Source organism: Phyllobates terribilis, unplaced genomic scaffold (genome assembly GCF_046119375.1).
Source record: "Phyllobates terribilis strain yellow unplaced genomic scaffold, ASM4611937v1 Scaffold_82__1_contigs__length_6685932, whole genome shotgun sequence".
Taxonomy (NCBI): Eukaryota; Metazoa; Chordata; class Amphibia; order Anura; family Dendrobatidae; genus Phyllobates; species Phyllobates terribilis.
The window spans coordinates 5,078,042-5,104,855 of record NW_027362842.1 but is presented as its reverse complement, the minus strand read 5'-3'; the positions used below and the strand labels follow the sequence as shown (position 1 = coordinate 5,104,855).

Below are 26,814 nucleotides of genomic sequence, written 5' to 3'. Positions count from 1 at the left end.
CAGGGCTAGGTTACATCAGTTCCTATCAGTTTTTGCCAGGCAGGTCTGTGCCAGTGCTGTGCAAGTTTTTTTCACTGCATTTGGCTAAATCTAGCAAAGCAAATCCTTTTTGGCCTATTGCAGAGTGTGTTAGTCAGTGGAGCAGCCTATCTGTGTTGCAAGCTACACCACCTGTGCAGAGAATAACAATTTTTTTACTGCACCTAGTGAAGTAAAACCTTTTGGGCATATCAACATTCTATTAGTCCATCTATACTAATCTCCACCAGGTTGCAAATTCAATATAATTTTTTTCTGCATCGAGCTCTGAAAAAATATTTAGGCTTGTAGCAGTGTGTGGGACTTTCTCTATTAGTCCATCTATACTGACCTCCATCAGGTTGAAAATTCAATATAATTTTTTTCTGCATCTAGCTCTGAAAAAATATTTAGGCTTCTAGCAGTGTGTGGGACTTGTTCTATTAGTCCATCTATACTGACCTCCATCAGGTTGCAAATTATATATAAAAATTTTTCTGCATCGAATTCTGAAAAGATATTTAGGCTTGTAACAGTGTGTGGGACTTGTTCTATTAGTCCATCTATACTAATCTCCATCAGGTTGCAAATTCAAAATAATTTTTTTCTGCATCTAACCCAGCCATTACTTTTGGCCTAATATCACAGTTTGGCCACTCAGCTCTGCTCGGTTCCCATCCATTGTTTTTTGTGCAAACAACTCCAGAGTTGTGAATTAGTTAACCACCAAAATGAGTGGAAAAAGGCCTGCTGCTGGTGGAAAGGGGAATAGGCGTGTTGGGAAGGGGAAAAAAGGTTGTGTCCGTGGGGTAGGTGTTAAAGCAACAGTAACATCTGCAGAAGAAAGACCATCTTCCAGCCAAACTAAGATGTCTACTTCTTTTAGCGGACAATGTGATAAGATCCCTTTCTTACTGCCACGCCAGTCGCTACAAATTCCAGATGAGGCACAAAAACAGCAGGTGCTTCGACGGATATCAAGTGCTCCTTTAAGTGGGCTCTCCTCCACCTCAACTTCAACATCACAAATACTCCAGTCCTCAGAGGTGTCACCCCAATCGCACTTGCTTCCCCACAGCTCCCAAGTCTCCAACTGACCGTCTAATAGAGATGAGCGTTGTTCTACTCGAACTGTTCGCCAATCTCAAATTCGAGCTGTTTTGGGCGGTGTTCGAGCCGGTCGGCGAACACGAACAATTTGAGAAAAATTCGGCTGTTCGAGGTTATGTTCGATAACTGTTCGTGCACCAAAATCATAACTGGATTTTTTCTCAGTAATGATGAAAATTAATGTTAATACGCAGTTTGAGTGTACAGCGGGGCGGGGGGAGGGGCAGGGGATGGATCTCTGCAGGAACAATGAAGATCTCCATTTTTTTTTCTCTTTCCCGCATTTGCAGTGGGGAGGTGCAATCTGTCAGCTTATCAGCAGCGCACACACGGAGCGAAGTGCTTTTTTTCACACAAGCAAGGGCATGTGTGATTGGCAGTGTATGTCACATGTCCTTGCCCTATAAGACCAAGCCATTTTCCCCGTCGCCACCATTTTCTCACTGCTGCAGCTGCGTGTTAGACGGCACCGCTGTTGCTGTGTGCGCTATACCTTGTTAATTTCAAGCCAATTTTCGCACAAATATACAGATAGCTTGGGAGTAGGGAATAGTTGTGATTGCAGTCCTTTTAAGGACTAGGTTACAGCATTTCCTACGACTTTTATCAAGCAGGTCTGTGCTCTTAAATAGATAGATTGTGGGAGTAAAGACTAATTGTAATTGGAGTCCTTTTCAGGACTAGGTTACATCAGTTCCTATCAGTTTTTGCCAGGCAGGTCTGTGCCAGTGCTGTGCAAGTTTTGTTCACAGCATTTGGCTGAATCTAGCAAAGCTAATCCTTTTTGGCCTATTGCAGAGTGTGTTAGTCAGTGGAGTAGCCTATTTGTGTTGCAAGATATACCACCTGTGTATAGAATACCAATTTTTTTACTGCACCTAGTGAAGTAAAATCTTTTGGGCATAGCATCATTCTATTAGTCCATCTATACTGACCTCCATCAGGTTGCAAACTGAATATAATTTTTTTCTGCATCTAGCTCTGAAAAAATATTTGGGCTTCTAGCAGTGTGTGGGACTTGGTCTATTAGTCCATCTATACTGACCTCCATCAGGTTGCAAATTAAAAATAATTTTTTTCTTCATTTAGCTCTGAAAAAATATTTGGGCTTCTAGCAGTGTGTGGGACTTGTTCTATTAGTCCTTCTATACTGACCTCCAGCAGGTTGCAAATTGAATATAATTTTTTTCTGCATCTAGCTCTGAAAAAATATTTGGGCTTCTAGCGGTGTGTGGGACTTGGTCTATTAGTCCATCTATACTGACCTCCATCAGGTTGCAAATTAAAAATAATTTTTTTCTGCATCTAGCTCTGAAAAAATATTTGGGCTTCTAGCAGTGTGTGGGACTTGGTCTATTAGTCCATCTATACTGACCTCCATCAGGTTGCAAATTAAAAATAATTTTTTTCTTCATTTATCTCTGAAAAAATATTTGGGCTTCTAGCAGCGTGTGGGACTTGTTCTATTAGTCCATCTATACTGACCTCCATCAGGTTGCAAATTAAAAATAATTTTTTTCTGCATCTAACTCTGAAAAAATATTTGGGCTTCTAGCAGTGTGTGGGACTTGGTCTATTAGTCCATCTATACTGACCTCCATCAGGTTGCAAATTAAAAATAATTTTTTTCTGCATCTAGCTCTGAAAAAATATTTGGGCTTCTAGCAGTGTGTGGGACTTGGTCTATTAGTCCATCTATACTGACCTTCATCAGGTTGCAAATTGAATAAAAAAAATTTCTGCATCTAGCTCTGAAAAAATATTTGGGCTTCTAGCGGTGTGTGGGACTTGGTCTATTAGTCCATCTATACTGACCTCCATCAGGTTACAAATTAAAAATAATTTTTTTCTTCATTTAGCTCTGAAAAAATATTTGGGCTTCTAGCAGTGTGTGGGACTTGGTCTATTAGTCCATCTATACTGACCTCCATCAGGTTGCAAATTAAAAATATTTTTTTTCTGCATCTAGCTCTGAAAAAATATTTGGTCTTCTAGCAGTGTGTGGGATTTGGTCTATTAGTCCATCTATACTGACCTCCATCAGGTTGCAAATTGAATAAAAAAAATTTCTGCATCTAGCTCTGAAAAAATATTTGGGCTTCTAGCGGTGTGTGGGACTTGGTCTATTAGTCCATCTATACTGACCTCCATCAGGTTGCAAATTAAAAATAATTTTTTTCTGCATCTAGCTCTGAAAAAATATTTGGGCTTCTAGCAGTGTGTGGGACTTGGTCTATTAGTCCATCTATACTGACCTCCATCAGGTTGCAAATTAAAAATAATTTTTTTCTTCATTTAGCTCTGAAAAAATATTTGGGCTTCTAGCAGTGTGTGGGACTTGTTGTATTAGTCCTTCTATACTGACCTCCAGCAGGTTGCAAATTGAATATAATTTTTTTCTGCATCTAGCTCTGAAAAAATATTTGGGCTTCTAGCGGTGTGTGGGACTTCGTCTATTAGTCCATCTATACTGACCTCCATCAGGTTGCAAATTAAAAATAATTTTTTTCTGCATCTAGCTCTGAAAAAATATTTGGGCTTCTAGCAGTGTGTGGGACTTGGTCTATTAGTCCATCTATACTGACCTCCATGAGGTTGCAAATTAAAAATATTTTTTTTCTGCATCTAGCTCTGAAAAAATATTTGGGCTTCTAGCAGTGTGTGGGATTTGGTCTATTAGTCCATCTATACTGACCTCCATCAGGTTGCAAATTGAATAAAAAAAATTTCTGCATCTAGCTCTGAAAAAATATTTGGGCTTCTAGCGGTGTGTGGGACTTGGTCTATTAGTCCATCTATACTGACCTCCATCAGGTTGCAAATTAAAAATAATTTTTTTCTGCATCTAGCTCTGAAAAAATATTTGGGCTTCTAGCAGTGTGTGGGACTTGGTCTATTAGTCCATCTATACTGACCTCCATCAGGTTGCAAATTAAAAATAATTATTTTCTTCATTTAGCTCTGAAAAAATATTTGGGCTTCTAGCAGTGTGTGGGACTTGTTGTATTAGTCCTTCTATACTGACCTCCAGCAGGTTGCAAATTGAATATAATTTTTTTCTGCATCTAGCTCTGAAAAAATATTTGGGCTTCTAGCGGTGTGTGGGACTTGGTCTATTAGTCCATCTATACTGACCTCCATCAGGTTGCAAATTAAAAATAATTTTTTTCTGCATCTAGCTCTGAAAAAATATTTGGGCTTCTAGCGGTGTGTGGGACTTCGTCTATTAGTCCATCTATACTGACCTCCATCAGGTTGCAAATTAAAAATAATTTTTTTCTGCATCTAGCTCTGAAAAAATATTTGGGCTTCTAGCAGTGTGTGGGACTTGGTCTATTAGTCCATCTATACTGACCTCCATCAGGTTGCAAATTGAATAAAAAAATTTTCTGCATCTAGCTCTGAAAAAATATTTGGGCTTCTAGCGGTGTGTGGGACTTGGTCAATTAGTCCATCTATACTGACCTCCATCAGGTTGCAAATTAAAAATAATTTTTTTCTGCATCTAGCTCTGAAAAAATATTTGGGCTTCTAGCAGTGTGTGGGACTTGGTCTATTAGTCCATCTATACTGACCTCCATCAGGTTGCAAATTAAAAATAATTTTTTTCTTCATTTAGCTCTGAAAAAATATTTGGGCTTCTAGCAGTGTGTGGGACTTGTTGTATTAGTCCTTCTATACTGACCTCCAGCAGGTTGCAAATTGAATATAATTTTTTTTTTGCATCTAGCTCTGAAAAAATATTTGGGCTTCTAGCGGTGTGTGGGACTTGGTCTATTAGTCCATCTATACTGACCTCCATCAGGTTGCAAATTAAAAATAATTTTTTTCTGCATCTAGCTCTGAAAAAATATTTGGGCTTCTAGCAGTGTGTGGGACTTGGTCTATTAGTCCATCTATACTGACCTCCATCAGGTTGCAAATTGAATAAAAAAAATTTCTGCATCTAGCTCTGAAAAAATATTTGGGCTTCTAGCGGTGTGTGGGACTTGGTCTATTAGTCCATCTATACTGACCTCCATCAGGTTGCAAATTAAAAATAATTTTTTTCTGCATCTAACCCAGCCAATAGTTTTGGCCTAATACCACAGTTTGGCCACTCAGCTCTGCTCGGTTACCATCCATTGTTTTTTTGTGCAAACAACTCCAGAGTTGTGAATTAGTTAACCACCAAAATGAGTGGAAAAAGGCCTGCTGCTGGTGGAAAGGGGAATAGGCGTGTTGGGAAGGGGAAAAAAGGTTGTGTCCGTGGGGTAGGTGCAGAAGAAAGACCATCTTCCAGCCAAACTAAAATGTCTACTTCTTTTAGCGGACAATGTGATAAGATCCCTTTCTTACGGCCACGCCAATCGCTACAAATTCCAGATGAGGCACAAAAACAGCAGGTGCTTCAACGGATATCAAGTGCTCCTTTAAGTGGGCTCTCCTCCACATCAACTTCAACATCACAAATACTCCAGTCCTCAAAGGTGTCACCCCAATCGCACTTGCTTCCTCACAGCTCCCAAATCTCCAGCTGCCCGTCTGAGTATGAGGTAGAACAGATGGTTGAGTCTGCAGAGCTGTTTACTCATACTATAGCCTGGGAATCAGAGGTCGACTCCAGCGCTTCTGTGAATCCAGACGAGGAAATGATCTGCACTGATGCCCAGAATCTTTATGAGTCGGATCCAGGACCAGACGCAGAAGGTTCTGACCATAATGTAGACCCTCATTCCCAAACTGTAACTCCTGTTGGTGGAGACAATGAGGAAGACGATGATAAGACTCAAATACCTGATTGGAGCGACAACTTTAGTTTTTTGTCAGGGCAGGAACAGGTTGGCTCTGAGGACGACGGGTGTGATAACGCACAGGGTGATGATGATGAGGTCGGAGATCCCACTTACTGTCAACCCACAGTCAGCCAAGAGATGAGGTCAGCAGAGGAGGTGGAGGAAGATGCTAGTGACGACGAGGTCAGGTTGCGCCTTCCTGGACAGAGACGTAGTACTGGAAGCACGTCAACAACTGCATCCTCAAACACAACTCTGCCTCTCACCACAAGTCGTGGTGGCTCTTCAGGTCGCATGGGTGCTAAGCCTTGCATAGCCTGGGCATTTTTTCAGATCGATAAAGATGACCCAACTCGTGTTATCTGTAACATTTGTCAGCAAAAGCTAAGTAGAGGCCAAAAAATACATAGTTTGAGTACTTCATGCATGAACCGGCACATGGACATGAAGCATAAGTTGCAGTGGGAAGCTCAGTGTGCTACAATGCGGTCTAGCCGGCCGGGCCAACCACCATCTGCCATATCTTGTGCATCCGCGGCCTCTTCATCCTCTGTGACTGGGGGGACAGCAGTCACACCTGTTTTGGGGCGCAGACCTGCCACCTCTTTACCCGCAACAGCCAGCGTGATTGGCAGGTCATCATTTTCTTTGGAGGTGGTAACACCAGCTGGTCTTGAGCGCTGTCCGACATCGATAGCACCACCTTTGGATCAAGGCAACCTAACATGTCCGCCTGCATCTTCCTCACAGACCGGCAGTTTGCCGGGGACACCCTTATCAACCCCGTCTAAGCACAATAGCCAGCCCTCGGTCCCTCAGATGTGGACAAGTAAAAGACCATTTCCTCCTAGCCATGAGAAAGCTAAGAGGTTGAATTTCACCATCTGCAAGCTCTTGGCTACAGAAATGCTGCCTTTCCGCCTGGTGGACACAGAGGATTTTCGAGACCTTATGTCCGTCGCAGTGCCCCAGTACCAGATGCCCAGTCGGCACTACTTCTCAAAGAAAGGTGTGCCTGCGCTCCACCAGCATGTCGCACACAACATCACCGCTTCTTTGAGAAACTCTGTGTGTGACAGGGTGCATTTCACCACAGACACTTGGACGAGTAGGCATGGACAGGGGCGTTACATGTCGCTGACTGGGCACTGGGTAACTATGGTGACAGCAGGACAAGGGGCTGCTGTCCAAGTCTTGCCATCAATCCTCTTTATGTCAAAGTTCCTCCACTGCTTCTGCCTCCTCAACCTCCTCTCGGTCTTCCACCTGCACCCAAAGCCTGTCTGGTCATGCCACAAGCTTTCTAACTGCGCAGAAGGGATCGTGCACACCTCCTTACTATGCTGGCAGTAGGGCTCAACGTCATCAGGCGGTTTTTACATTGAAATGTCTGGGAAATGTGAGTCACACAGCTGAGGAGTTGTGGTCAGCTCTGGAGAACCAATTTCATGAATGGTTGTCTCCACTGGACCTGAAACCAGGGAAGGCCGTGTGCGACAATGCTGCAAACCTGGGTGCGGCCCTTCGCCGGGGCAATGTCACACACGTGCCTTGTATGGCTCACGTGTTGAACCTGGTTGTCCAGCAATTTTTAGCCCACTATCCCAGACTAGATGGCCTTCTGCAGAGGGCACGGTCGCTGTGTGCTCACTTCCGCCGTTCGCATCCCGCAGCTCAGCGACTTACATCTCTACAGAAGTCGTTGGGCCTGCCACTTCACCGGCTAAAATGCGATGTGCCTACCCGGTGGAATTCAACTCTGCACATGTTGCAGCGACTGTGGCAGCACCGACAAGCCCTGGTGCAATACGTTCTGACGTATAGCCTGGGCCAACGAGATTCAGAGGTGGGGCAAATCACGCTGGAGGAGTGGTCTCAGATCAGGGACCTATGCACCCTTCTGCACAGTTTTGAAATGGCGACGAAGATGTTTAGTGCTGACGATGCCATTATCAGCATGACTATTCCGGTGATTTACATGCTGGAGCACATGTTAAACAGAATTCGGAGTCAGGTGGTGGCACAAGAGGAGGTGGAGGAAGTAGAGGAGGAGGAGTTGTATGCGGAAGGGCTAACATCTGCAAGGTCCAGACGGTCGGCAGCACCAAGGCGGCAGGCATGTGAGGGTGGGGGAGATGATTTTACCAGGGCGCATGGTAGCAGCCAAACTAGTGAGGAAGGTGCAGGAGCCCAGGAAGAAGTGGAGGACGAACTGATGGAAGACTCATCAGATGAGGGAGACCTTGATCACATTTCTGTTGTGCGAGGTTGGGGGGAGAGGACAGAGGAAGGAAGCATGATTGTTACCTCGCCACCAACACAACAGGGACTTGGTGCTCCTGGATGCGCAACACACATGAGTGCCTTCTTGCTGCACTACCTGCAACATGACCCTCGAATTGTGAGAATTAGAAATAGTCATGACTACTGGGTTGCCACACTGTTAGATCCCCGGTACAAAAGTAAATTTGCAGAAATTATTCCTGCCATAGAAAGGGATGCACGCATGCAGGAGTATCAGCAGAGACTGTTGCAGAATCTTACATGTGCTTTTCCACAAAATACCAGTGGTGCACGTAGTGAATCTCACAGTTCCAACTTGCCAACCGTGGGACCGTCAAGTGTTCAGCACTCAAACCGTAACAGAACCACAGTATCTGCTGGTAACATCAATTTTGCGGAATCATTTCACCACTTTTTTAGCCCATCCTTTGCAAGGCCACAGGAGACAAGAAGTCTGACACATAGTCAACGCCTAGAGACGATGGTACAGGAGTATCTCCAAGTAAACATTGAAGCCACGACTGTGTCACTGGACCCTTGCTCTTTTTGGGCTTCCAATCTGGATAAATGGCCGGAGCTAGCCACTTACGCCTTGGAGATCTTGTCATGCCCCGCAGCCAGCGTTCTGTCTGAACGTGTGTTCAGCGCTGCTGGTGGTGTGCTGACAGATAAGCGCACGCGGCTCTCCACTGATAATGTAGACAGACTCACGTTCATAAAGATGAACAAATCATGGATCCGAAATGACTTTTCTACCCCTGTGTCATCCTGGGGAGAGTAAAAGCTTGATGATTGGTTAAAATCACCCTACCAACCGTTTTAAGCTTTCAAATTACTAATCATGTTTATCTGTATCTTGACTGGAAAATAATTTGGGCTTTGTAGCAGTGTGCAGCACTGATCCTATTAGGCCATCTATAATAAGCTTCACCAGATTTAAAATTAAAAATAATTTTTAGCTGCATCTAGCCCGGAAAATAATTTTGGGGCTCCGAGATGCGCAAGACACATAAGTGCCTTCTTGCTGCACTACCTGCAGCATGACCCTCATATTGTCAGAATTCGAAGTAATCATGACTACTGGGTTGCCACACTCTTAGATCCCCCAAACTTTTCGATCAACCTTTTCATTTTAATAAAGACCAAAAAAATGGTCATTTTTGAAATTATAAGCATTAGCAGGTTGTTAGAAACTGAAATAAAACAGTTTTCAACTCAAAACTTTATTCTAGGTGATGTTACATTTTCACATAGGACCCCTTGTTCGAAAGGAGCTTCTGAACTCTCTCGTCCATTGAATTTGTCAGGTTTTGGATGGTTTCTGCTTCAATTGTTTTGCATGAGGACAGAATACCCTCCCAGAGCTGTTGCTTAGATGTGAACTGCCTCCCGCCATCATAGACACTCCTTTTAATGATGCTCCAAAGGTTCTGAATGGGGTAGAGGTCAGGGGAGCATGGGGGTCACACCATAAGTTTGTCCCCTTTTATGCCCATATCAGCCAGAGATGCAGGTGTTTTATGTGCAGCATGAGATGGTGCATTATCATGCAGAAAAATGATCTTGCTGTGAAATACACGGTTCTTCTTCTTGAACCATGGCAGGAAGTGCTGTTTGAGAAAATCCACATACATTATGGAGTTCATCTTTAGCGCCTTCAGGGATCCTAAAGGGGCCGACAATCTCTCTCCCCATGATTCCAGCCCAAAACATTACTCCACCTCCTCCTTGTTGGCGCTGTAGCCGTGTTTGCGTGGGGTGTCCATCAACCAGCCATCCTCCACTCCATTCATCTGGACCATCGAGCGCTGCACGGCACTCATCCGTGAACAAAACAGTTTTGAAATCAGTCTTCATGTAATGTTTGGCCCACTGGAGCCGTTTCTGCTTGTGTGAAGTGGATAGAGGAGGTCGACAGGATGGCGTATGCACAGCTGCAAACCTCTGAAGGACCCTGCATCTTGTTGTTCGGGGGACGTTGGAGGCACAAGCAGCTTCAAAAACTTGTCTGCTGCTATGACAAGGCTTTTTTGCCGCTGCTCTTTCAACCTGACGTAATTTCCTGTAGGAAAGAGTCCTCAATTTGCCCTTATCAGCACGCACACGTGTGTACTGTGAATCAGCTACATACTTCTTGATTGCCAAGACACTTCATCCTGATCATCGCACAATGTTGATTGTAGTCATGCCTTGACCTAAACACTCCACAATTTGTTGCTTCTCAGCAGCCGACACATCCTTTTTCTTTCCCATTTTGGCAGAAAATGTAGGCTGCTTAATAATGTGAGAGAGCCTTCTTAAGTAGTCTTGCCTTTCATTGGACACACCTGCCAAACTAATTAGCACAGGTGTCTGCAATTGCTTATGACGCGCCCCTGGGCCTGTGTCGCGCTGCGTTGCGCACGCGGGAGCTTACCCGGAGCCGGATCTGTTTAGGGTTGTAGTCTCGTGGCGGTGACCCGGTCCGTGCCCAGGGAGTCAAACTGGACGGCAGTCTGTTAGCGGTAGAAAATGGTTGATGACTACGCCACCCGTTGAATGCAGCCAGGGGGCTGCTGCTGCAGGGCAGACCGCTGAGGCCGGTGGAAGGATGGTGCAGCGTGATAGTATAACCCCCAACGGGAGGGGTATGGCCTCAGGGCAGCCGACGTGGATGATGGGGGTAGCAGGAACCACTCAGAGACGGTATGGTAGCGTTCAGGGTCTTTACTGGTAACAACGATAGACCCTCCCGGAGTACTTGCTAGCGAACGGGGCCTGGTCAGTCCTTGAGCAGATGGGATCTCCCCTGGCCAGGCGTAGTTGTAGGCCTCCCAAGCTGACTGTACTCTTCTGGCTACCTTGCTAGAAGCTGATGTAAGTAGCCCACGTCCCTGAGTGTACCGTGTGGTGCTCACCCGTATGGCCGGTGACTCGGGGCCTTCTAATGGCTTCCGCTCCACGATGGCGGTGCTGGTCCCACGCGTGTGACCGGGCCTTCGGGCTTCTGGGCCAGGGGACCTGAAATCCCCTGCCTGACGGATTCTGCTGCTGGGTAGAAGTTAGTCCCCACAGCCTCGGACTCCGGGTCCGGTAAAGAATCTTCTTAGTCAGGGCGAGCTCTTTAGCTGCCAGCCCCTGACTCCTCGTGACTCTGCTGCTTCCTATGCTGCTCTTGTCTCTACTCTTCCTGGACTCACTAACCCTGCCTCAGCCCCGGGTTTATACAGGGGAAGTTCTTCCCCTCCCAAGGCTGGGCAGGAGGTGTGGCATGCACAGGATCCCTGACCAAAGGACCTCCCACCTGCTCTCAGACGTAATATCTCTATCACTGTGACAACCAGACCCCTGGGGTGTCACACTCCCCCCTAGTGAAATTTAGTACTCCGGGACTAAACACTTTTTAGAAAAATATAACAAGGTATATCAAAGAACAATAAAATACAATAAGGAAACACAATAAGATGGTCACGGATGTCCGCAACCGGGTGCAGTCTTTGAAGAAAAGCAAAGGTGTCCATTTCACCAACACAGGGAGACGTAACCAGGTAGGGGTCTGTCCTACCCCGAGTCCTTAACAGTCTCTAGTCCATCCTGGGTTACGCTCCAACTATATACAAAGGATTCCCGGCAAATCCACCGAAGACTCCTAAAAACAACTAGAAACACAAAATTACACACAAGCAACAATAAACAGGTAAACATTGTAAAACAACTTAAACATTTAGATCCTCCAACGTGCGGGTAACTGGCCTCTAGTGGCCCTAGTGGACCTACGGAGCTGACTGTCTGGCCCTGAACTACAGGGTGTAGGAGCTGTCAAGGGTAAACTGGGCAGCTGTCTACCGGCTCTTTGTCTCACTAGGGGTACGGCAGGCTCACTATAAGCAGAGGGTGGATTCTCCTGTTCCGCTTGGGTGGAGTCTTCTGCCTCCTGGACCGGCTGCTCTTCCAGCTCTACCCGTTGCTCCGTAGGTTCTTGGGATGATGGTTGGAGGAAGGTGAGTACGGGTACCACAACTGCACCATTGACTTGAGTCCAAGACCGAGGGAAGTCCCCGAGCACGGTACTAACCATATCTTCCCTTTCTTCCACGGGTCGATGGTCTTCCTGTTCCTCCTCAGGGTTCCTCAGTTGTTCGGGGCACTTCTTCAGGTGGTCCCGGGATACAATGGCTGTGGTTTCCCCTCCGTCTTTACTGATGGTACAGACCTTCGGGTTCTCGTGGCTTGAGGGCAGTACGGTGTACGGGTCCTTCTCCCACTGGTCGTCCAACTTGTGGAGCCGTCTCTTCCTCTTCAAGACCTGCTCTCCGGGTACCAGGGGAACAGCGGGAGCATACTGGTTGTAAGTCTTCTCTTGTCTTTCCCTAGCCTGACAGAGACTTCGCTCCACGCTCTCCTGTACTTTCCGGTACTGCTGCTGCCTCTCTGTGTCCCAGTCTGTTTCTGGTGAAGTGTCCTTGGGCGTCAGGACTCCCATTTCCAGGTCAACAGGTAACTTACCAGGTCTTGCCCTCATTAGGTAAGCCGGGGTACAGTTGGTGGAACCTACCGGGATGTGGTTGTATAGGTCCACCAGATCGGGCAACTTCTCAGGCCACAGACTGCGTTCTTCCAGGGGCAACGTTTTTAGAAGATCCATTACCACCTGGTTCATTTTCTCACAAAGTCCATTAGTTTGCGGATGGTAGGGTGTCGTCCTTATCTTCCGGCAGCCATACAGATTGCAGAATTCCTGGAAGACCTCCGCTTCAAAGGCAGGTCCCTGGTCCGTCAGCACTTGGTCCGGGTACCCGTGTGGACGGCAAAAGTGCTGCTGGAAGGCTCTAGCTGCTGTTCGAGCCGTTAAGTCCTTGACGGGGACGACAACCAGAAACCGGGAGTAATGATCCACGATGGTTAACGCGTAGACGTAGCCACTTCTGCTGGGGGTCAGTTTTACATGATCCAAGGCTACCAGTTCCAACGGTTGCCGGGTGACGATGGACTGCAGGGGAGTCTTCTGGCTGGCCCGGTCCTTCCTTCTCAGATTGCACGGGCCACAGTCTCTGCACCACTTCTCGATGGTTCCCCTCATGCCTACCCAGTGGAACCGCTCGCGCAGCAGGAACTCCAGCTTTTTCCACCCGAAGTGTCCAGCTCCGTCGTGGTATGCCTCCATCACCATGGCTGCGTCTCTTCGTGGCACCACTACTTGCCAGAGTAGTTCATGCGTCCTGGAGTTAACCATTCTGCGGCACAACTTCCCCTTGTAAAGGAACAGTCGACTCTTCTCTGCCCATAGTTGTTTGGCTTCCTCTGGAGCGTCTGATTCCAGGCTAGCCTCCGGGCGAGTCAGCATCTCCTTCACCAGTCGGACGGCAGGGTCGCTGTCTTGCGTTTCCGCCCAGTTGTAGTGAGGTAAGGGGTTCAACGTAGCAGCCTGCTTACTCCTTACCCGGTGGGAATACTGGATAGTCCCATGACGGTGGAACGCAGGGAGTTCAACTTCTTCCAGTCCCTCCGGATCTTCTCCTCCGTCCGGCAGGTTGGGCATCCTGGACAGGGCGTCCGCGTTGGTATTGGAGCGCCCTGCCCGGTATTTAATTGTGAACTCGTAGTTGGACAGACGGGCCATCCACCTCTGCTCCAGGGCACCGAGTCTTGCCGTGTCCAGGTGTGTCAGCGGGTTGTTATCCGTGTATACGGTGAACCGGGAAGAAGCGAGGTAATGCTTAAAGCGCTCGGTGACTGCCCATACCACGGCCAGGAACTCTAGCTTAAATGAGCTATAATTCTCGGGATTCCTTTCGGTGGGTCGCAGTTTTCGGCTGGCATAGGCGATTACTCGCTCTTTCCCCTGCTGAATCTGGGACAGTACGGCTCCTAGCCCGACGTTACTGGCGTCGGTGTAGAGGATGAAGGGCTGGCTATAGTCCGGATACGCCAAGATTTCATCCCCCGTGAGGGCCATCTTCAGCTGGCGGAAGGACTCTTCCTCTAGCTCTTCCCATTTGAAGGGCGGCTTCTGGTTCTTGGCCTTCCGGGACTGGCCTATCAGGAGGTCCTGCATAGGCGCCGCCTTTTTGGTGAAACCGGGAATAAACCTTCGGTAGTAGCCTACCAACCCTAGGAACTGCCGCACTTCTTTTACGCTGGAAGGGCTTGGCCATCCTTTGATTGCGGTGATCTTATCGGGGTCGGGAGCCACTCCGTCAGCGCTCACCACGTGTCCCAGGTATTGCACCTTTGGTTTCAGGAGGTGACACTTGGAGGGTTTCACCTTTAGGCCGTAACTCGCCAGAGCTTCGAACACCTCCGCCAGGTGTTTCAGGTGGTCCTCATAAGTTTTGGAGTATACGATGACATCGTCCAGGTACAACAGGACCGTCTCGAAGTTTCTGTGGCCCAGACAGCACTCCATTAATCGTTGGAAGGTTCCTGGGGCGTTGCAGAGTCCGAACGGCATGCAGGTGAACTCGCTAAGTCCCATCGGGGTGGTGAATGCGGTCTTCTCCCGGTCCGCCTCTGCTACAGGAACCTGCCAGTACCCGCTAGTGAGATCCAAGGTAGAGAAGAAGTTAGCAGATCTTAAAGCAGCCAATGACTCCTCTATCCTTGGTAAGGGGTACGCATCCTTGTGTGTGATACGGTTGATTTTCCGGTAATCTACACACATCCTCATGGTGTTGTCTTTCTTTTTGACTAAAACTAGTGGGGCTGCCCAGGGGCTACAGCTATCCCGGATTACCCCAGCCTCCTTCATGTCTCTAAGCATCCCCTTGGCGTGTTGGTAATGTGCAGGGGGTACGGGTCGATACCTCTCTTTTATGGGAGGATGATCTCCCGTGGGGATGCGGTGTTCTACCCCCTTGACTCGCCCGAAGTCTAACGGGTGTTTACTAAACACTCTCTCATACTCTTGAACCACCCGATAGACTCCTTGTTTCTGGTGTGAGGGAGTGGAGTCAGTACCCAGATGTAGTTGCTGACACCAGTCCTCCATGTCTTTCTTAGAGCCGTTACCTTCCTCCGGGTGAGATGGAGGCAAGGGTTCCACAGATTGTATAGAATTTTGATTAGTGGTATATAATTTGGCTAGCGTGGCATACCGGGGCAGGTACACTTCCCTCTCCCCGATATTTATTATGCGAACGGGCACCCTCCCATGGCGTACATTGACCACCCCCTGTGCTGTCAAAATGGTGGGCCTACTGTCTGAGTAAACTGGTTCTACCATTGCCTGGTAATCTCTACCTCTCAGACCAATAGCTGCCCGGCACCAAATCATCATTTCACTTTTTGGGGGCATGGCAATAGGAAAAGGGTCACACATTCTTACGCTACCAATCTCACCGCCGGAGAGTTCCACTTGTTGCCGTTGCATCAGTGCCCGGATCTCTTTCTGGAGCACCCGCTGCTCGCCGGAGCTGGCATTCTTGGCAACCTGCTGTAAAAGGAAAATCACCTCTGCAAGACAATTTTCAATTACATTAGTTCCTAGAGTTATTTTTGGGTGACTCTCATGTTTGTCAATATCTACAATGATCAGTCCCTGTGCGGCCAGTTCGACTCTACCAATTTTGATGGTCACCTCTTTAAATCCGATCTGTGGCACGGGCTGACCATTGCTGGCGATGATACTCAAGTCGTCGTCAGGGTAGCGGGTAATATCCGAGTCATTCCAGTACTGCTTGAAGAGCACGTACGGGATGGTGGTGACCTGTGACCCGGTGTCCAGTAGGGCACTCATGGGAATGCCATCCAGTACCACAGGCAAGACTGGACGTCCTCCCACATATCTGTCGCGCCAGTTCGATGGGCCTGGTGATCTTTTTCCTGGGGGTTGGCCCTCTACCCCAGGTTGTACCCGTTTAAAGAACAGTACCTTTCCATATGTCCGGGTTGATTGCAGCGGCGGCAGATGGGTCGTCCGTCCTCGCTGTATCGGTCACTGGGTCTTCCTCTGGCCGGTGGGGTCCTCCTTGGTCGACGCCACGGGATGTCCTCCGGTCCGGATGCCAGCTGGATCTTCCCTGGAGTGGAAACCTGTAAAGACTGCACAGTTCGGGTTAGCGCAGCAACGCTTTTAGCTAGCTCTTGGACCTGATGGTGTAGGTCTGGAGCCGGGTCATTGTCCAAAGCCTGCGCATCAGCTCCCACAGGCCCTGCTGACAAGGGCGCCGCCTCCTGGTAGTAAGTGGTAGTGGGGCGTCTGTGGGTCACAACGCCACCTGGTGCCGGTTCTCGGAGCACCCGGATGGCTCTGTCCTTGAACTGTGCAAATTCTAGATGAGGGTCCTGTAAGGCCATTGCCCGCAACTGGGTGCGGTGGGCATTGCAATATAAACCCTCTATAAATTGTTCGGTCAACAGCCTGTCCTCGTTTCCCACTCCATTAGGGTCGGTCTGCTTAATGGCCCTCAGATCCTCTTGTAGGTTGAGTGCATAGTCCCTTATACTCTCATGCGCTCGCTGCTTGCACCCGTAGAATCTAAGTTTAATCTCGGCTGAGGTGCGGGTATCAAAGGTGTCCTTCAGCCGGGTTAGTATCCCTGCGACAGTCTTCCTCCCAGGTGGCCAGGATTTTACTTCCCTTTTGGCTGCCCCAGTTAGTTGGGCCACCAGGATGCTCACTTTTTGCTCTTCTGTGAGGGGGTACACCTGGAAGAGGCTATCCAGCTTTTCTCTAAAGTCATGCAGGGTATGTGACTCCCCTGAGTACTGGGGTAGCCAAGCTGCTCCCGGGATATAGGGCATGGTGAAGGGCATAACTGCAACAGCGGTAGCGCTGGCGGGGGTTGAGGCAGTGGAGCTCTCCTCCGTATCCGACATCTTCCTCCCCCCTAGTGGACCGTGGCCTACCTTGCGATGATCCTGTTCCGTAGGCCGCGGCTCCGCAGTGGATCGTCAGGGTTGAGGACCTTCCGTCGCGCTCCTGTGACGTCGGCGTCTGCTGGGCTCCTTCCAGGACCTTACGCAACGTCCGGACGTGAGGCGGGGCTTCAGTTCTCGCGCGCTTTCGGAGTCCACGCCCCTCTTCTTCCCGCGCGGCGTCCTCAAGATGGCGTCCAATGGCGGGAAAACTCCACGGATGGCGGGAAGAAGGCTGAAGATGGCGCCGGATGGCGGGAAACTTCACCGATGGCGGGAAGAAGGCTGAAGATGGCGCCGGATGGCGGGAATCTTCACCGATGGCGGGAATCTTCACCACTGGTAAGTTTGAACAGTCTTTGCTTTTCAGGCACGCAGTACCCGGTGGTTGCGGGCACGTGATCCTGCCGACTACGCCAAAGTTGACGCGCCCCTGGGCCTGTGTCGCGCTGCGTTGCGCACGCGGGAGCTTACCCGGAGCCGGATCTGTTTAGGGTTGTAATCTCGTGGCGGTGACCCGGTCCGTGCCCAGGGAGTCAAACTGGACGGCAGTCTGTTAGCGGTAGAAAATGGTTGATGACTACGCCACCCGTTGAATGCAGCCAGGGGGCTGCTGCTGCAGGGCAGACCGCTGAGGCCGGTGGAAGGATGGTGCAGCGTGATAGTATAACCCCCAACGGGAGGGGTATGGCCTCAGGGCAGCCGACGTGGATGATGGGGGTAGCAGGAACCACTCAGAGACGGTATGGTAGCGTTCAGGGTCTTTACTGGTAACAACGATAGACCCTCCCGGAGTACTTGCTAGCGAACGGGGCCTGGTCAGTCCTTGAGCAGATGGGATCTCCCCTGGCCAGGCGTAGTTGTAGGCCTCCCAAGCTGACTGTACTCTTCTGGCTACCTTGCTAGAAGCTGATGTAAGTAGCCCACGTCCCTGAGTGTACCGTGTGGTGCTCACCCGTATGGCCGGTGACTCGGGGCCTTCTAATGGCTTCCGCTCCACGATGGCGGTGCTGGTCCCACGCGTGTGACCGGGCCTTCGGGCTTCTGGGCCAGGGGACCTGAAATCCCCTGCCTGACGGATTCTGCTGCTGGGTAGAAGTTAGTCCCCACAGCCTCGGACTCCGGGTCCGGTAAAGAATCTTCTTAGTCAGGGCGAGCTCTTTAGCTGCCAGCCCCTGACTCCTCGTGACTCTGCTGCTTCCTATGCTGCTCTTGTCTCTACTCTTCCTGGACTCACTAACCCTGCCTCAGCCCCGGGTTTATACAGGGGAAGTTCTTCCCCTCCCAAGGCTGGGCAGGAGGTGTGGCATGCACAGGATCCCTGACCAAAGGACCTCCCACCTGCTCTCAGACATAATATCTCTATCACTGTGACAACCAGACCCCTGGGGTGTCACACTTACAGTGATATAAAGAGCCCTGACACACATCACCATCAATGAGTTTAACTGACAAACAAACAAATTCTTCCCTTATCACTCCTAAACACTTTTTGCATAATAATTTGGAACGCGGTGTACATGTGCTTTTCCACAAAACACCAGTGGTTCACGTAGTGAATCTTACAGTTCTAACTTGCCAACCGTGGTCTGTATGGAATTGTTCAATAAAGGGCCCAAAATTAAGATAACATAGATGGGAGAGGTCTCTATGAATAAGAATTCCTAAGTATTTGATACCCTGTGAGGGCCAGGCAAAGGGAAAGTTGGACTGGATGGAATCCTATATGGATTTAGGGAGGGAGACATCGAGGGCCTCAGACTTCGCTGCATTGATTTTAAAATTTTACCATGTAACAATGTGATCTATTTCAGCCATAACAGCAGGGATGGATATATGTGATTGAGTGATATATACTAGGACATCATCAGCAAATAGAGAGCACTTGTACTCGGTGCCTCCCACCTCAATCCACCTAATATTGGGGTTATGGCGAATTGATGAGAGCAGGTGCTCCGTCACTAGGATGTATAAGAGAGGGGACAGAGGACATCCCTGCCTTGTCCCATTGGTGATTGTGAAAGGTGATGAAAATGTTCTGACGCACCCCCTGGGCCTTGGGACACCCGGAGCCGGACCCTTTTTGGTGGATGCTGGTGGTTGTAGTCTTCGTGGCGGCGATCCGGTTCCGTGGCTCAGGGCGGTCAAACCAGTGGCGGAACTATTTATGTGGTTTTGATGTTTAAATGTCCGACTACGCCACCCGTGGATTGCGGTCAGAGTGAACCGCCGCTACAGGGCAGACCGCTAAGGCTGGTGTTGTGGGTGCAGCAGAGCGTAGCATAACTCCCCACGGGAGGAGTATAGCCTCAGGGCAGTGTATGCGGAGGATGGGGGTGATGGTGCAGGGCAGCAGCAGTAATGACACGGAGTCAGTGATGCAGTTCAGGGCCTTTACTCACAGTTCTTATTATCCAGACCACGTCTGCAGGTAACGGCTGCCCACGTCGTACTGTGCTCACCAGGTCAGGGGCTCAGACAACTCCCAGATAACTTTGGAGCGCTTCACAGGACCCCCTTTGTGTGTCCTTTGTCTGGCCTTTCTTACCAACACTTCTGTCCGGCTGCCTCGGGCCTCCTCTTGGTAAACTTGGCGCCAGTTTCCCTGACCCTATGTGGTGCCTTCCTAGCGGGTGGAGCAAGGGGCTGCGCCACATAAAATGTCAGAGCCTCCGGTTTCTAGCTGAGGGTCGTTTCCTGCCTCCACTAGTTCGGGGACCGGTCTCCCCCTTTGGCCTGACCCCTCCACGCAGGTGGATTCGGGCGTGCGGTGGCGACTCGCCCGTCCGCACCCCTGGGATCCCTTCATTCCTCGTTCCTGGAGCCTTCTCCGCTCCTCTTCCTTCCTTCTCCCTCTTGCAAGCCTGGGCCTCTGTTACTAGGCCTGCCTCCGGAGCAGAGCTCATGCAGAGCCCCTGCTCCCTGCCACTTCTGCTCAGACTTCTCTGCACTGAACTAAGATGGTGCCCACCTTTTATACTCCCTTCTCAATGCACCCAGGAACTGCTTCCTCCCTGCTCCTGCACTGCAGGGTTCCCCTTCCTCAGTGTTCCCTCCCCCCACTCCAGCCAGGGACAGGGACTGTCGTGCCTATCTCAGGGGCATATTGGTCGCCCTGCCCCACGGCAATGTGGTGTAATGCATGCAGGTGTCGGGTCCTGATCCACACTCCATCCTTATCTGAGAGTGAGATATCACACCTCTGGGTGAGGTGCAATACGTCTGTAGCAACCGAGCCCTCGGTGCTACAGTTCCATTTATCTTCAGCCTAGGTGACGTATTGTGATACAGGGCCGTGATTTTGGCTATAAAAGGGTCCCCTAGACCCCTACCCCAAGCTTTTTAAGAGAATCATATATGGCGTGCCAGGAGACTCTATGGAATGCTTTCTCAGCATCCAACGAGATTATCTACTTACAAATTTTTAACTGCATCTAGCCCAGGAAATACTTTGTGCCTAGTAGCAGTGTCTGCTAGTCAGCGGATTATCCCGGCTGTTAAGCAAGCTACACCACCTGTAGTTTGGACACTTAATTTTTTCAAAGGAAATGCTTCGGGACCACGGGATACTCAGTGAAGAGCATCAGGAGGCACCCCAAGGCATAGGGGCTGGGACTGGCACTAGGATGCCTTGCGGTGGACAGCCGAGCTCGATCCTTATAAAAGCTTTTTAACTGCAGCAGCTTTAGTGGACGCTACTGGAGCTGGAATTACGCGGCTGCTGGCATGAGACTTGCCCTCCAATAGATCCTTGTAAATGGATTTAAAGTGTATTCATTCAAATTAGAGGGACAATTTAAATTAAAAAGCTTAGAGCTGCCTCCACCACAGGGGGGCTCTCTCGACCCACCAGCGGACAGGCACCAGTATTGGGAGAGGTGGGCTGGCCGTCAGGGTTCACCGCGGCTCTGGCACAAACCCTGCGACACGGAGGTGGCACGGGCAGGAGCGGACTGGCCGTCTCGGCTTCTCACTTTTTGGATTTTAGAAGGGCATGACATGCCTATATCTGTGTCTCCCCCTCCTTTTACTCCTCCACCTCTTTTCTTTTCGCATGACTATATGTACTTGTCACTTTTCCATGTGTTAGTTGTGTCTTCTGAGCAGTTTGTCAGCTTTTGGACACCTTTGAAGGTGTTTTCTATGTGTTTCTATGTGTTTTTGTTTGCCTGCCATTGGTTTTAACGGTGTTCGAAGGTGTTCGACGAACAGTTCGACGAACAGTTCGGCGAACACACGGGTGTTCGACGAACCGAACCGAACTCGATCACTACGGGGGTGGCTCAACACTACCGTCTAAGTATGAGGTAGAACAGATGGTTGAGTCTGCAGAGCTGTTTACTCATACTATAGCCTGGGAATCAGAGATCGACTCCAGAGTAGTGTTGAGCCACCCCCGTAGTGTTCGAGTTCGGTTCGGTTCGTCGAACACCCGTGTGTTCGCCGAACTGTTCGTCGAACTGTTCGTCGAACACCTTCGAACACCGTTAAAACCAATGGCAGGCAAACAAAAACAGATAGAAACACATAGAAAACACCTTCAAAGGTGTCCAAAAGCTGACAAACTGCTCTGAAGACACAACTAACACATGGAAAAGTGACAAGTACATATAGTCATGCGAAAAGAAAAGAGGTGGAGGAGTAAAAGGAGGGGGAGACACAGATATAGGCATGTCATGCCCTTCTAAAATCCAAAAAGTGAGAAGCCGACACGTTCAGTCCGCTCCTGCCCGTGCCACCTCCGTGTCGCCGGGTTTGTGCCAGAGCCGCGGTGAACCCTGATGGCCAGCCCCCCTCTCCCAATACTGGTGCCTGTCCGCTGGTGAGTCGAGCGAGCCCCCCTGTGGTGGAGGCAGCTCTAAGCTTTTTAATTTAAATTGTCTCTCTAATTTGAATGAATACATTTTAAATCCATTTACAAGGATCTATTGGAGGGCAAGTCTCATGCCAGCAGCCGCCTAATTCCAGCTCCAGTAGCGTCCACTAAAGCTGCTGCAGTTAAAAAGCTTTTATAAGGATCGAGCTCGGCTGTCCACCGCAAGGCATCCTACTGCCAGTCCCAGCCCCTATGCCTTGGGGTGCCTCCTGATGCTCTTCACTGAGTATCCCGTGGTCCCGAAGAATTTCCTTTGAAAAAATTAAGTGTCAAAACTACAGGTGGTGTAGCTTGCTTAACAGCCGGGATAATCCGCTGACTAGCAGACACTGCTACTAGGCACAAAGTATTTCCTGGGCTAGATGCAGTTAAAAATTTGTAATTAGATACTCTCGTTGGATGCTGAGAAAGCATTCCATAGAGTCTCCTGGCACGCCATATATGATTCTCTTAAAAAGCTTGGGGTAGGGGTCTAGGGGACCCTTTTATAGCCAAAATCACGGCCCTGTATCGCAATACGTCACCTAGGCTGAAGATAAATGGAACTGTATTACCCTGAGGGCTCGGTTGCTACAGAGGTATTGCACCTCACCCAGAGGTGTGATATCTCACTCTCAGGTAAGGATGGAGTGTGGATCAGGACCCGACACCTGCATGCATTACACCACATTGCCGTGGGGCAGGGCGACCAATATGCCCCTGAGATGGGCACGACAGTCCCTGTCCCTGGCTGGAGTGGGGGGAAGGAACACTGAGGAAGGGGAACCCTGTAGTGCAGGAGCAGGGAGGAAGCAGTTCCGGGGTGCATTGAGAAGGGAGTATAAAAGGTGGGCACCATCTTAGTTCAGTGCAGAGAAGTCTGAGGAGAAGTCGAAAGTCGCCACCGCACGCCCGAATCCACCTGCGTGGAGGGGTCAGGCCAAAGGGGGAGACCGGTCCCCGAAACTAGTGGAGGCAGGAAACGACCCTCAGCTAGAAACCGGAGGCTGTGACATTTTATGTGGCGCAGCCCCTCGCTACACCCGCTAGGAAGGCACCACATAGGGTCAGGGAAACTGGCGCCAAGTTTACCAAGAGGAGGCCCGAGGCAGCCGGACAGAAGGGTTGGTAAGAAAGGCCAGACAAAGGACACACAAAGGGGGTCCTGTGAAGCGCTCCAAAGTTATCTGGGAGTTGTCTGAGCCCCTCACCTGGTGAGCACAGTACGACGTGGGCAGCCGTTACCTGCAGACGTGGTCTGGATAATAAGAACTGTGAGTAAAGGCCCTGAATTGCATCACTGACTCCGTGTCGTTACTGCTGCTGCCCTGCACCATCACCCCCATCCTCCGCATACACTGCCCTGAGGCTATACTCCTCCCGTGGGGAGTTATGCTACGTTCTGCTGCACCCACAACACCAGCCTCAGCGGTCTGCCCTGGAGCGGTGGTTCACTCTGACCGCAATTCACGGGTGGCGTAGTCGGACATTTAAACATCAAAACCACATAAATAGTACCGCCACTGGTTTGACCGCCCTGAGCCACGGAACCGGGTCGCCGCCACGGAGACTACAACCACCAGCATCCACCAAAAAGGGTCCGGCTCCGGGTGTCCCAAGGCCCAGGGGGTGCGTCAGAACATTTTCATCACCTTTCACAATCACCAATGGGACAAGGCAGGGATGTCCTCTGTCCCCTCTCTTATACATCCTAGTGACGGAGCACCTGCTCTCATCAATTCGCCATAACCCAAATATTAGGTGGATTGAGGTGGGAGGCACCGAGTACAAGTGCTCTCTATTTGCTGATGATGTCCTAGTATATATCACTCAATCACATATATCCATCCCTGCTGTTATGGCTGAAATAGATCACTTTGTTACATGGTCAAATTTTAAAATCAATGCAGCGAAGTCTGAGGCCCTCGATGTCTCCCTCCCCAAATCCATATAGGATTCCATCCAGTCCAACTTTCCCTTTGCCTGGCCCTCACAGGGTATCAAATACTTAGGAATTCCTATTCATAGAGACCTCTCCCATCTATGTTATCTTAATTTTGGGCCCTTTATTGAACAACTCCATACAGACCACGGTTGGCAAGTTAGAACTGTAAGATTCACTACGTGAACCACTGGTGTTTTGTGGAAAAGCACATGTACACTGTGTTCCAAATTATTATGCAAAAAGTGTTTAGGAGTGATAAGGGAAGAATTTGTTTGTTTGTCAGTTAAACTCATTGATGGTGATGTGTGTCAGGGCTCTTTATATCACTGTAAGCAATTGCAGACACCTGTGCTAATTAGTTTGGCAGGTGTGTCCAATGAAAGGCAAGACTACTTAAGAAGGCTGTCTCACATTATTAAGCAGCCTACATTTTCTGCCAAAATGGGAAAGAAAAAGGATGTGTCGGCTGCTGAGAAGCAACAAATTGTGGAGTGTTTAGGTCAAGGCATGACTACAATCAACATTGTGCGATGATCAGGATGAAGTATCTTGGCAATCAAGAAGTATGTAGCTGATTCACAGTACACACGTGTGCGTGCTGATAAGGGCAAATTGAGGACTCTTTCCTACAGGCAATTACGTCAGGTTAAAAGAGCAGCGGCAAAAAAGCCTTGTCATAGCAGCAGACAAGTTTTTGAAGCTGCTGGTGCCTCCAACGTCCCCCGATCAACAAGATGCAGGGTCCTTCAGAGGTTTGCAGCTGTGCATATGCCATCCTGTCGACCTCCTCTATCCACTTCACACAAGCAGAAACGGCTCCAGTGGGCCAAACATTACATGAAGACTGATTTCAAAACTGTTTTGTTCACGGATGAGTGCCGTGCAGCGCTCGATGGTCCAGATGGATGGAGTGGAGGATGGCTGGTTGATGGACACCCCACGCAAACACGGCTACAGCGCCAACAAGGAGGAGGTGGAGTAATGTTTTGGGCTGGAATCATGGGGAGAGAGATTGTCGGCCCCTTTAGGATCCCTGAAGGCGCTAAAGATGAACTCCATAATGTATGTGGATTTTCTCAAACAGCACTTCCTGCCATGGTTCAAGAAGAAGAACCGTGTATTTCACAGCAAGATCATTTTTTTGCATGATAATGCACCATCTCATGCTGCACATAAAACATCTGCATCTCTGGCTGATATGGGCATAAAAGGGGACAAAGTTATGGTGTGACCCCCATGCTCCCCTGACCTCTACCCCATTCAGTACCTCTGGAGCATCATCAAAAGGAGTGTCTATGATGGCGGGAGGCAGTTCACATCTAAGCAACAGCTCTGGGAGGGTATTCTGTCCTCATGCAAAACAATTGAAGCAGAAACCATCCAAAACCTGACAAATTCAATGGACGAGAGAGTTCAGAAGCTCCTTTCGAACAAGGGGTCCTATGTGAAAATGTAACATCACCTAGAATAAAGTTTTGAGTTGAAAACTGTTTGATTTCAGTTTCTAATAACCTGCTAATGCTTGTAATTTCAAAAATGACCATTTTTTTGGTCTTAATTAAAATGAAAAGGTTGATCGAAAAGTTTGGGGGATCTAAGAGTGTGGCAACCCAGTAGTCATGATTACTTCGAATTCTGACAATATGAGGGTCATGTTGCAGGTAGTGCAGCAAGAAGGCACTTATGTGTCTTGCGCATCTCGGAGCCCCAAAATTATTTTCCGGGCTAGATGCAGCTAAAAATTATTATTAATTTTAAATCTGGTGGAGCTTAGTATAGATGGCCTAATAGGATCAGTGCTGCACACTGCTACAAAGCCCAAATTATTTTCCAGCCAAGATACAGATAAACATGATTAGTAATTTTAAATCTGGTGGAACTTATTATAGATGGCCTAATAGAATCAGTGCTGCACACTGCTACAAAGCCCAAATTATTTTCCAGTCAAGATACAGATAAACATGATTAGTAATTTGAAAGCTTAAAACGGTTGGTAGGGTGATTTTAACTAATCATCCATCTTTTACTCTCCCCAGGATGACACAGGGGTAGAAAAGTCGTTTCGGATCCATGATTTGTTCATCTTTATGAACGTGAGTCTGTCTACATTATCAGTGGAGAGCCGCGTGCGCTTATCTGTCAGCACACCACCAGCAGCGCTGAACACACGTTCAGACAGAACGCTGGCTGCGGGGCATGACAAGATCTCCAAGGCGTAAGTGGCTAGCTCCGGCCATTTATCCAGATTGGAAGCCCAAAAAGAGCAAGGGTCCAGTGACACAGTCATGGCTTCAATGTTTACTTGGAGATACTCCTGTACCATCGTCTCTAGGCGTTGACTATGTGTCAGACTTCTTGTCTCCTGTGGCCTTGCAAAGGATGGGCTAAAAAAGTGGTGAAATGATTGCGCAAAATTGATGTTACCAGCAGATACTGTGGTTCTGTTATGGTTTGAGTGCTGAACACTTGACGGTCCCACGGTTGGCAAGTTGGAACTGTGAGATTCACTACGTGCACCACTGGTGTTTTGTGGAAAAGTACATGTAAGATTCTGCAACAGTCTCTGCTGATACTCCTGCATGCGTGCATCCCTTTCTATGGCAGGAATAATTTCTGCAAATTTACTTTTGTACCGGGGATCTAACAGTGTGGCAACCCAGTAGTCAGGATTATTTCTAATTCTCCCAATTCGAGGGTCATGTTGCAGGTAGTGCAGCAAGAAGGCACTCATGTGTGTTGCGCATCCAGGAGCACCAAGTCCCTGTTGTGTTGGTGGCGAGGTAACAATCATGCTTCCTTCCTCTGTCCTCTCCCCCCAACCTCGCACAACAGAAATGTGATCAAGGTCTCCCTCATCTGATGAGTCTTCCATCAGTTCGTCCTCCACTTCTTCCTGGGCTCCTGCACCTTCCTCACTAGTTTGGCTGCTACCATGCACCCTGGTAAAACCATCACCCCCACCCTCACATGCCTGCCGTCTTGGTGCTGCCGAC

At 49.0% G+C, this 26,814-nt stretch overlaps 1 protein-coding gene across 1 annotated transcript in view; it reads left to right on the top strand.

Annotated features, from left to right (window-relative positions):
- LOC141197275 (vomeronasal type-2 receptor 26-like) overlaps positions 1-26,814 on the top strand; it is an 86,520-nt gene that overhangs the window by 19,004 nt on the left and 40,702 nt on the right. The gene's annotated exons all lie outside the window — the stretch shown is intronic.